This window comes from Notechis scutatus, chromosome 7 (genome assembly GCF_049901735.1).
Source record: "Notechis scutatus isolate UNSWTSFEM ecotype Mainland chromosome 7, rNotScu1.2, whole genome shotgun sequence".
Lineage (NCBI taxonomy): Eukaryota > Metazoa > Chordata > Lepidosauria > Squamata > Elapidae > Notechis > Notechis scutatus.
In genome coordinates, this window is record NC_142015.1 from 7,778,436 (window position 1) to 7,789,337 (window position 10,902).

General features: G+C 45.1%; 1 long non-coding RNA gene across 1 annotated transcript; it reads left to right on the forward strand.

Moving 5' to 3' along the window:
- The first annotated feature begins 1,939 nt into the window (after positions 1-1,939).
- On the forward strand, positions 1,940-9,296 carry LOC148130023 (uncharacterized). Its single transcript, XR_015750342.1, has 3 exons — positions 1,940-2,062; positions 2,779-4,771; positions 9,177-9,296. It is a non-coding gene; the product is annotated as an uncharacterized LOC148130023 (long non-coding RNA).
- Positions 9,297-10,902: the final 1,606 nt, after the last annotated feature.

Sequence of the window (10,902 nt, forward strand, 5' to 3'; positions counted from 1 at the left end):
CTGATGGTCAGGGGAAAAAAGAAAAAGTAGCAACTTACCAAACCAGGCAAGTTGGATGACTCGCATGCCAGGTAAGGAGTGAGTGGGTGGGGAGGAGAGGGGCCAGCCAGTGGAGTGATTTGCCGGTTCTCCGAACTGTGGACAATCGTGTGTGCAGCGTTTGCAAGAAATCATCAGCTGTGCTGCCTGGACAGCTGACAAGTGCTGCACTCAGGTGCTCAGTGTTTAAAGATCCTCTTGTTTCCTGCTTTTTCAACCTCAGCTGTGCCACGCAAAGCAGCTGAGGAGGGAAAAGCAGGGAATAAAGGACAGCCTAGAGCCCAGGCAGGCATGTGGGCCAAACACCGAACCGGTTCGTTGTCAGTTGTTCTTTGCAGCTACAGGTTCTGTGATGACCTGGAGTGTACCACAAATATAACAAAAACCAAAACGTAAATAAAGGTCCTTTAATGCCTTCAACTTGGCTTCATTGTTCAATTGTTCACAGTTGGAGATTAAACTATTTTCAAACATTCCAAATGAAAGAAATACAGTTCAAAATCAAAGAGCAGATAATGAAGCAAAAATCAAAAACAAACCGCACTGAAGAAAGTTCCACGACAGACCAGGATAATTAATTACAAACTTCCAGAAGATAACCAGGTACAGTCTGTTAGACAAATGCCAACCAAGATAAACCTGGAAAAACCACTTTTTGTCTTCAGCATTTGCTAGCACGCAGGTCCAAACTCTTATGCAGATCTCATACCTGCAACCCATGAAGAGGATCATGGCCCTCTCCTCCTGAGTAGACCATGTTTTTCCCTGATCCTGTTCTCCCTGCGTGCCCTTGGATGGATAGGGGATGGGCCTGGGTCCTCCTCTGACTGCTCAGCTGGCCTCTGCCCCTCCCCAGCCTCCCCCACAACCTCTGGAGCCACACTTCCACTCCCTGTTGGCTGTTCCTCCTCTCCCTCAGAGTCAGTCTCCACCAGGGGCATGACAGGTTCTATAGAACCGGGCCGAATTGGTAGCATCCCACCCATGTTTCAGGGGTATTAAACTCAAGGCACAGGAGCCAGATCTGGCCCATGGGGCCAGCCTGGAAACAGCAAAGGACTGGCCTGTGGTGCCTCTGCCAGCAAAAATGTAACTTGGGAGGGTCACTCACATCCCTCCTGAGCTCCATTTTTGCTAGCAGAAGGTTACAGGAGGCCTTCACAGCTGAAAACGGAGTTCAGTAGCCCATTTTCACTGGCACAGCACTCAGGCCACTACAGGCACCCCCAACATGAATGACATTTGAGCTGGCCATGCCCATCCTAGCTGTGCCCCCCCGCAGGGTAAAAGACAACCTTGATGCGGCCCTCAATGTAATTGAGTTTGACAACCCTGTCCTATTTGCTTACCAAAAGCACACTGATTTTTTTGAAGAGTCTCCAGCAAGTGCAGAGTGCTTTAGTGAGGTCAATGGTACCGTTCCTGTAGCCCAGTGAGACAAATTGCTTCTCCTCTGTGTTACTTATCTGTTTTATTAAGACAAAATGTGGCTACCTTGAATACCACCACCTCCTCCTCCTCCTCCTCCTTCTTTTGGTATCATCAAAGTATGGCCAGCAGGGGGAGCAAGAGGACAACCAGATTTTAGCCCACAAGGAACGAAAAAGAAGCATTACTAGGAACCTTCCACAGCTATAATAGATTGCCTCCTTCATGTCAAACTTCACTTACCCTTAACTAATTATGAATCTCTGTCCATGTCTGCTTGCAGATACATACATTAATTATGACAGCTTTAACCTAGCAGTACAAAAGCCTCAGACAGTCTGGCACCAAAGCCAATCAATAAATAAAGTTATTTTTTTTTCTTTTAAAAAATCCATTGCCTGTGGGAATGATATTTTCAGGAAAGCTAAACCTTAGAAAGTTCTTTTTTAATGTAATCTCACATTATTCATAGGCTTAAACCAGGCTCCAGACTATCTGCTTGATTGCAAAGTTTGCAGGATGAAACTCAGAAGTTAAGAAAGATGGGTGAATGACCCACAGCAGAAAAATCTCAATGCAAAATCCGCTACACTGGGTGAGAAAGTTAGCTAACTAAATATAATTTCAAACTGCATTCAAAACCTGCCATCTGAACCAGCTACATCATCTCTAGCAGCATAGCTTTTTGGATTTTCAGCAGTTTTGTCAGAGTGTGAATTCCTTTAAGTGCGTGACAAACTTCTATCATAATTACAGATTAATACAGATTTTATTCTTTATACTATGAATCAAAGATTGAATAGTGACTATTGCAAATTAGCATACATCTAGAGGGAAAACTCAGGAAAAATTAAATCAGCAAAAGTAGCTTTTCTAAGAAAATTTAATTGTTCAGAGAAGATTTCTATGACCCCCCCCCCCACCCCTTTCTCAAATCTATAGAAAAAGAATGCTCTGTTACAGGTTATCTTCTTTTTTGGAAAAATCTCAAAAAATTATCCTTGAGCCAACAAGGACTCCAGCCAAACTGATCAAGATATTTATCCTTCCTTCCTTCCTTCCTTCCTTCCTTCCTTCCTTCCTTCCTTCCTTCCTTCCTTCCTTCCTTCCTTCCTTCCTTCCTTCCCTCCCTCCTTCCTTTCCTTCCTTCCTTCCTTCCTTCCTTCCTTCCCTCCCTCCCTTCCTAGTCAAAATCTTATTCCATGGATTTATAACCAGTGATTATTAGAGAAGATTCCAAGGTGATCTGATAAACTTTCTTGATTTTAATTCATTGATGGCACATTTTGATGACACTCTTCACTCTCCTAGCAGGGCAGATGGAGGCTGGGGCATGCCAAGAGCTTGGCCCTGATTGAAGCAGACAATGGGACAGAGGACAGGGCTTGTGGTACCTACCCAAACACTTTTCAACCAAAGTGGACATTTTGAAACTGAGCAATTAGCTCCATTTCAAACCATCCCCTTTGGAAGCACACAAAGCTTTGAGTCTCCATCATTTCTCCATCCAGGTGAAAAGTGTTTGATCACCTATGGGGCATTTGGTAATGGAGCAATTTGCCTGTTTCTGGTTCCACCATGCAAGCCTCCCATGAGCCCCCCCATGAGTCAGGCAGCTTTGCAGATTGTCTGGATCACCTGTCTTCTCTCTGCCTCCATGCTTGGACCTATCAATATTTGCACTGTGCCAAGAGACCAGCTGATGACACCTCACATGCTGCTGCCAAAAGAAGGAAGCCGGAACTAGCTGGTAACATCAGAGAGGCCTGAGGCCAAACAAACAGCAAGACAATTCCCTACCCGAGGCTAACAGGGAGGGAAGCCAAGGCGATCAGAGGAGTCCCTCCAGAAAAGTAAGCAATAAAACTAATTAATGGCAATAAACAGCTGGGCAGCCAGGGAGACCTGGGGAGTGAGCTGGGCTACTGTTTCAAAGGAAAGCCAACTTCCCAAGAGCTGACAAGGTGAGCTAAGTTGAGGCTCCCACTGGCTACTCTAAAGAACCCAGCCACACTAAATAAATAAAAAATAGTAATTAAAAAAACAGACAATCCATAGACAATCATGACACTCTACTGCCAAGCCCCAACCCAAAAAGAAGGGGACTGCTACTGATGTGTCTTATGAATCCTGCACATGCTTTGTCTGTGATGAAACATTTGAGGAGATTGAGAGCACTATGAAGTGCTCCCTATGGACTCATACGCCCACTACAAGTGTTTTGGGTTAACCAAAGGTGTAGCCCAGTTTCTTCAATCAACATCACTAGAAACCTCCCAATTTGCATTTCCACTATTCTGCCCATCCTGCAAGCCCAGACTTGACAAATGTATTGTTTTGCTTGAATGGGTGGATACTTTGGAAGCATGTCCAGCATCCCTTGAAGAAAAGGATAAAATGCAGAAAAGTGAAGCACCAGTATCCCGTAATCATGACACAGCTCAACAACCCAAGCTGCTGGAAATCACTAATCCTGCTAGTAACATCTCCTTCCTTATCAAAGATGCAATTGAACATGAACAGAAGCATCCCAACACTATCTTATTTGGACTGGATGACACCAATGAATCTGATGACACCACAAAGGTTCGCAACTTCATCAGCAACTTCCAGACATCAACCATCACTCCCGATGAAATCATCAATATTTCCTGCGACGGCCCCAAGTTCAAGAACAGTGATGGCTCATGTTTTCCAGTCTGACCATGATAACCATAGAGGGGGTGGTGTTGCTATCTTCTATAAAAAGTCCCTAAGTTTGAAAAAGATAAATGTTACACAGGAGCTTGCTCTTACTGAGACTATTGTCTGCGAACTGTCCCTAAATACCACAATTCATTTCTTGCTATGTTATAGAGACCCTGATTACAACCTTGGTCATATGAACAAGCTAACTGCACTGCAGACACCAGAGGAGGTGACTTGAAGACACAGAGGAAGCCATTGCCTTTGACATGAATCTGGCAGAGCTTGGGGTAGTGTCAGCCGTGAATTCAGCAATGGCAATGATTTTGTTGAGGTCTGGGTGGACTGTGACATCAGTGCTGGGTAGCCAGTCTTGAAGTTGGTGTAACCAACATACGGCTGACTGTTAGCTCTGGAATTCATCGCTTCCACAGAGTTGAAGAATGTTGGGGTGGGGGGGGTGATGTAGTTGAATAGTTTAAAAGGGAAAAAAGTTTAGTTTGAAAGTTCAAGGTTATTTAGTATGTCGCACTAAGAAATTGCAGCCGCAGAGTAATTGGTTCACGTGATTAATGAGGTATAGAAAAGTGGGAGGGGGGAGGTTGAATTTTGTGGGAAGGTCTCGGAATGATTTCAGTTCTGAAATTTCACAGACATTACCAGTGATAGTTTTTAATAGGGTACTTTGAGATATGTCTGTTTCAGAATTACTGTTTTAAACCGAACTCACTTTTTTCTAACGGGGCTTGAGCTGATACCCCAGAGACTTTTTTTTCAAGCGATGGCGAAAGCTCAAGAATCAGCCAACACTGAAGGTGAGCAGGATAGGGCTTGGGGGGGGGCTCTGGAGCATTAGCTGAATCTTTCAGCCCCCTTTTGGGGGAGATGATGGATGCCTTTAGAATAGCAGAGGAGAGAAAGGATTTGGGAGCCAGGCCAAGACGTTCTAACTCATGGGGGAGTTGCAAAACAACTTTACACAGACAGCCTGAAGAAAAATCTTTCACTAGCCCTCTGTATACAGCAAAGGAAGCAGACTGGAGGGAGGAGACCCAAATTGAGTCGGAACTCTCTCAAGATCATAACCCCAAGATTGATTCTGGGAGCCCATCGATGGCGGAATTACAACACCAATTCCACCAGTTAAAAGTGGCAAGCTTGGTCTCAAAGCCACAGCCTGTCTGGACAAGTTGAAGCCTGACACAATCCATCTTCTCTAACCCAAGTATCATGAGGAACGAGGAGATTACACAGATGCCAGTTGGAGAGGCCCAGCAAGAGGTGCTGACTACCAGAGGTATGTTGCAAACCCCAAGTCCTGCTCCCCACTTTCCAGAAAGAAGGTTACCCCCTGCAGAAAGTATCCCTCCAGGGTGGGGATTTTATCCAGGCCAGGGGTGGATTCAGTGCCAATGGATGATGGTGCCAACAAAGCCCTGGATTGAAGGGTATCTACCCAGACAGCAGACAGCAGGCACTCCCCCTCCAACCAGGCAGGGAACCAGGCAACACCCACTTTCCTCATGGCAACCACAAATGCAAACCCCAATTGGAGCAACCCTACAGAGACCCCTCTCCCAGAGAGGCACAACCCAGCCAGGCCTTAGGGCCCCTGCCCAGACTAGATACGCAGCCTATCAGGCTCCTTTCATTCCAGTTCAATCTGCAGTTGCCACCTCCCCAACCACGATGCAGACCGGCCCAAATACCATTCAAAGCTGTTTTCGATGGCCGCCATGAGCATTTTAATTACTTCCTCACTCGAATCTGGTCCCACATAGACCAATTTGGAGATCAATATGCGACAGTGTGATTTGGTTACTGCCATAACAGATGGGATGAATGAAGGGGATGCATCTGACTGGGTGGCCCAACTACAAATGAACAAGCCCCAGAATTACAAGATATAAATGGGTTTATTTGATTATTGAGACTCAGATTTGAAAATCCAGACAAGGTGGCGGAGAATGAAGAGAAGTTAATGGAAATGAAACAAGGCAAGCGACCCTTATCAGACTTTATTTGGGACTTTAGAAGGGTCGTGAGCCATCTCATGGATTGGCCTGAAAGAATGACTTTACACTACTTTAAGAACACCATTGACCCTGAAGTAAAGAAGGCCTGTAACATTAGGGGAATACCAGAGACTCTGCAAGCATGGCATACTAACACCCTCAGATTAGACCACAACATCAATCCACATAGAAAAACCCTTCCTGAAGGCCCACCTAAGCAAACTGTGGCTAGGAGACTGCTGACCAAACCGGCTGAAACTATGCGTATCCAACCCAACAGGATGATAAAATGTTACCGTTGTGGCCAGGATGGGCATAGAGCAGCTGACTGTCTGGCTTCTGCACCAGCACCACGAGCACCACAATCAAAGTCTAGTACAGCTGTCAGAGGTTGGAAAAGTCAAGGAAGACCTCTGGACATTAGCAGGTTTGCTAGACACAACCTGGAAAGTCCCCTCTACTAGTGGTACCTTACACAGGGGAGGCTGGGGAGTTAGAAGCTGTCATTGATACTGGGTGCTCTAGATGCCTTATCGGGCTTCCTATCATTGAGCAATTGGTCATAAAGACTAACCCACTAAGATGCCCAATCAGATTTGAGCAAGTGGATAAGACATTAATTGGGGGGACCCCAGCTACCCAAATGACAGAGTTGATCAAGATGGAAATGGGTCCTCATTGCAAACTCATACACTTTATAGTGGCTGTTAGGAATTGATAGTCACCTAACCGTTCGGTTAGAAATATATAAACCAGGATAGACTGTATCTTTAAGGGAATGCTAAAATTGTAATTGGGTGTGGTTCCTCAAACGGCCATAAGATGGAGCCAGAAACCTGGGTTGTTATGTTTTGAGTGTTGCTAGTTGCTAGTTGGTCAATGTTCTGATGTTCGCTGTTTTTGGTTACTGAATTTTTTCCCTATTGAGTGTTGCTGATCATAGTTCTTCTTGGATTTGATGTAAGTCTGTTACTGAACTGTTTATGATACTGGACTTTATTTTTGGATTATCCCTGGACTGAATACTGACTGCTTTAACCGTGTATGACTTGGACTGCTTTTTGTACTTTGCTTAACCATTTACTGGAAGTAAAACCTACATTTTACTATTCAGTGTATCTGTGTGCTGGTTGTGTGTTATTCAACATGACTCTCACTACATCTCCCTGTGTGCACTCATTCTCCTAATGGGGAATTACCTCAACAGTGGCCCCCAGAATGTCAGAATCAATCATATTGGGACTTACTTGGCTAGACAAATGGGCCCTTACCATCAAATGGGAGGATGGATTCAGGAAAATCATCATTGGGCTGGGCCCATTGCCCTCCCTTCCCCCCACTAAGAAACCACCAGCCAACTTGAACCCAAAACCTGAACCAGCATGCACAGCATCCAACCTTCTCCTAGATACCCCCAAATACCCAACCAATACAAAGACTTGGCTGAAGCATTCAGTGAAGAAGAGTGTAATGTTTTACCTTCACATCGAGCCACTGATTGCACCATAGAATTAGAGCCTGGGGTGAAACTACCAAAACCAAAGATGTATTCCATGACACCTGCTGAAATGACTGAATTAAGAAAATACATCAACAACAATTTGGACCGTGGTTTTATTGAACCTGTCAACTCGAGGTTAGCTGCCCCCATGTTGTTCAAGGAGAAGAAAGATGGCAGATTGCGATTATGAGTGGACTTTAGGGGCGTAAACACCATGTGCATCAAAAACATGTACCCTCTCCCCCTCATGAAGGACTTATTAAACCACCTATCGAAAGGCAAGATATTCACCAAACTAGATCTGAGAGAAGCTTATTACTGGGTCCACATCAAAGAGGGAGATGAGTGGAAAACAGCTTTTAACTGTCCTTTGGGTAGTTTCCAATTCGGAGTCATGCCTTTCGGACTTCAGGGGGCTCCTGCAGTATTTATGCAACTCATCAGTGAAGTGCTACATCTGCACCTGTACCGGGGGGTCCTCGTATACCTGGTGACATCCTTATATTCAGTGAAACCATTGAAGGACATGTCAAATTGGTCGGACAAGTCCTGGAAAAACTTCTAGCTGCCAAATTATATGTAAAACTCTCAAAATGTGAATTCCACAAAGAGTCGCTGGATTATTTAGGCTACCAAATATCCAACCTGGGAATTGAGATGGACCCTGGAAAGGTGAAAGCCGTGCTAGACTGGCAACCCCCCAAAACCCAAAAACAACTTCAAAGTTTTTGGGGTTTTGCCAATTTCTATAGATGATTCATTCCTTCATTTGCCAAAGTTTCCCTCCCTTTAATGGAGTTATTAAAAACGGGGCTGTCACCCACCAAACCAAAGTCCAGTCAACCCCTGGCTTGGACCATGGACTGTCAGAAAGCTTTCGAATTAACAATGAATGAGGAACTGGCTTGGAAAGGGACTAAACTTTATGTACCCACAACCTTAAGACTACTGGTACTAAAGCATAACCACGTCTCATGGCTAGGAGGACACTTTGCGTTCTTAAAAACCTACATTTACTAAGAAGACCGTTCTGGTGGCCAAAAATGAAACCTGACATCGAGGACTATGTAAAAATTTTCTCAATTTGTGCCATGATGAAACACAGAACTGGAAAAACCCCTGGCCTTCTCCAACAAGTCACTGAACCAACCCAACTGTGGGAAGAAATCGTAATGGACTTTATCATAGCATTACCTGAGAGTGGAGAGGGGAGAGGGGGTTAAGGACAATGTATTAACCCCTGGGTGTGTTTTGTTTTTCTTTTCTTATAGGAAAAGGGATTTTCAAGGGGGGACGCCTGTCAGCTCTGGAATTCATTGCTGCCATAGAGTTGAAGAATGTTGGGGGTGGGTGATATAGTTGAATAGTTTAAAAGGGAAAAAAGTTTAGTTTGAAAGTTCAAGGTTATTTAGTATGTCGCACTAAGAAATTGCAGCTGCAGAGTAATTGGTTCATGTGATTAATGAGGTGTAGAAAAATGGGAGGGGGAGGTTGACTTTTGTGGGAAGGTCTCAGAATGATTTCAGTTCTGAAATTTCACAGACATTACCAGTGATGGTTTTTAATAAGTTACTTTGAGATATGTCTGTTTCGGAGTTACTGTTTTAAACCAGACAATGGCTGGAACCCTGACACTGACCTTGTAAAGAACGAGGCTGCGGTGAAGACTAACCACCCAAGCTGCGGCCTGGTGTGTATGTTACAGGATTTGCTCTGATTTTTTTGTCATCAGGCCTCAAGACATCTTCTGGTTCCATAGGGGTTCCAGAAAAAGCAAAGGTGGATACCACTGGGGGATCAACAGCTGGCACTGCTAGGGCATTGGCCAGGGAGGGCCCCACATTGAAGAATTTTTTGTCTTGTGACAAGGGGCAGGGTCCCAACAAGGGAGCAGAGCATTGATCCCTCACCAAATCCAAAAATAAGAGTGGTGAGGGGAGCACCTCATTTGTCACTATGGGCTTAGAGAATAAAGAGTCCCCTTGGGCCATGAGATCCACTGGGGGTTCAGGTGCCACCTCCTCCGGGCTTAGTTGTGCAGTAATTAAAGCCTTTTGAAGAAGGGGCCTAAATAAAGAAGGTCTGAAGACAGCTGCTGTTGTGGACTGCTCCAGTCTACATTCTTCCTCATCTGAAAGATAGGGGTCCCTGGGTTCCCCTTCCTCCTCCTCTGACCCAGAAGATCTGCTGTGATCTGAGGGGTATGAGGAGCCTCTATCTTCCTGTCCTGCCCAGTTAGGGAGATGGGAGGGATACAGAAAATCCAGGGGTTTGGAAGTTACCTTCGGAGGAAGGAGGTTTCCCTGGTAGAAAGTGGGAAGGATACTTGTGGGGTGGTGCTGCTGGTCAGAGGAGCTGCTGGAACCCCACAACGATGCCCTTTCTGACTGCCACAGAGACCATAGATTGTATATTTTGGGGCCTATTGTCTTGAGGGGGAAACCATAGGGCAGAGCCCTGCCACAGTGGGGATAAAGGAAGCTTCCACACTGGGCCTATATCACTCTTGAGGCAAAAAACCCCGAGGGTTGTAAATTCCAGTATCCCAATTAGCAGGCCTGAAGCTAGGCCCAATCCTGCTAAAGTCTTGGGGAATGGAGGCCTCATCAGGCCTCTCAGAGGACCATGCCTGAAGGTGGCTCACTAAACTATCTTCTGACCCCACAGTTCCTGGGGCCTGATCAGTATAGGTCTGAGAGTCTCCTGACTGAGAAAGGCCCTGTTCCTTTAACTGCTGGAAATTTTTGGCAAACTGTTTTTCCAGTGCAGCATGTCTCTGCCTTTCAGCTCTGAGTTCTGACTTTGAAGTTTTCTTGGGAGCAAGGGCCTTGTTAAGTATGGAGAATAATGGAGACCAGACATCTGACCAGTGACTTCAACTCTTTAATAACAGTAAATAGAACAGAACAGAGCAAGGCTATGGGTAGCAGTAACCCTTTTATAGGGTTAGCTGCTACCTTATTACCCAATGAGATGAGCAACAAGTTTAAACTAATAACCAATAAGAATAGTCCAAATAGTGGCCAATCAGGGACTAGTTCTGGCCCAATCCAAAGTTGTTGTATAAGGACCAATCAAGTGTGCAGGTTTTCAAACCCTGATTTGCATTTAAGTTATTAACTTTTATTGATTCACAACACCCCTCCCCTTGGGTTCCGTTTGAGGGGAGCTGTAATAAAATCCTCAAGATAGACAGGCCGTTTGGTCTGCCTGGATGATTTCCGAGGCTCCACC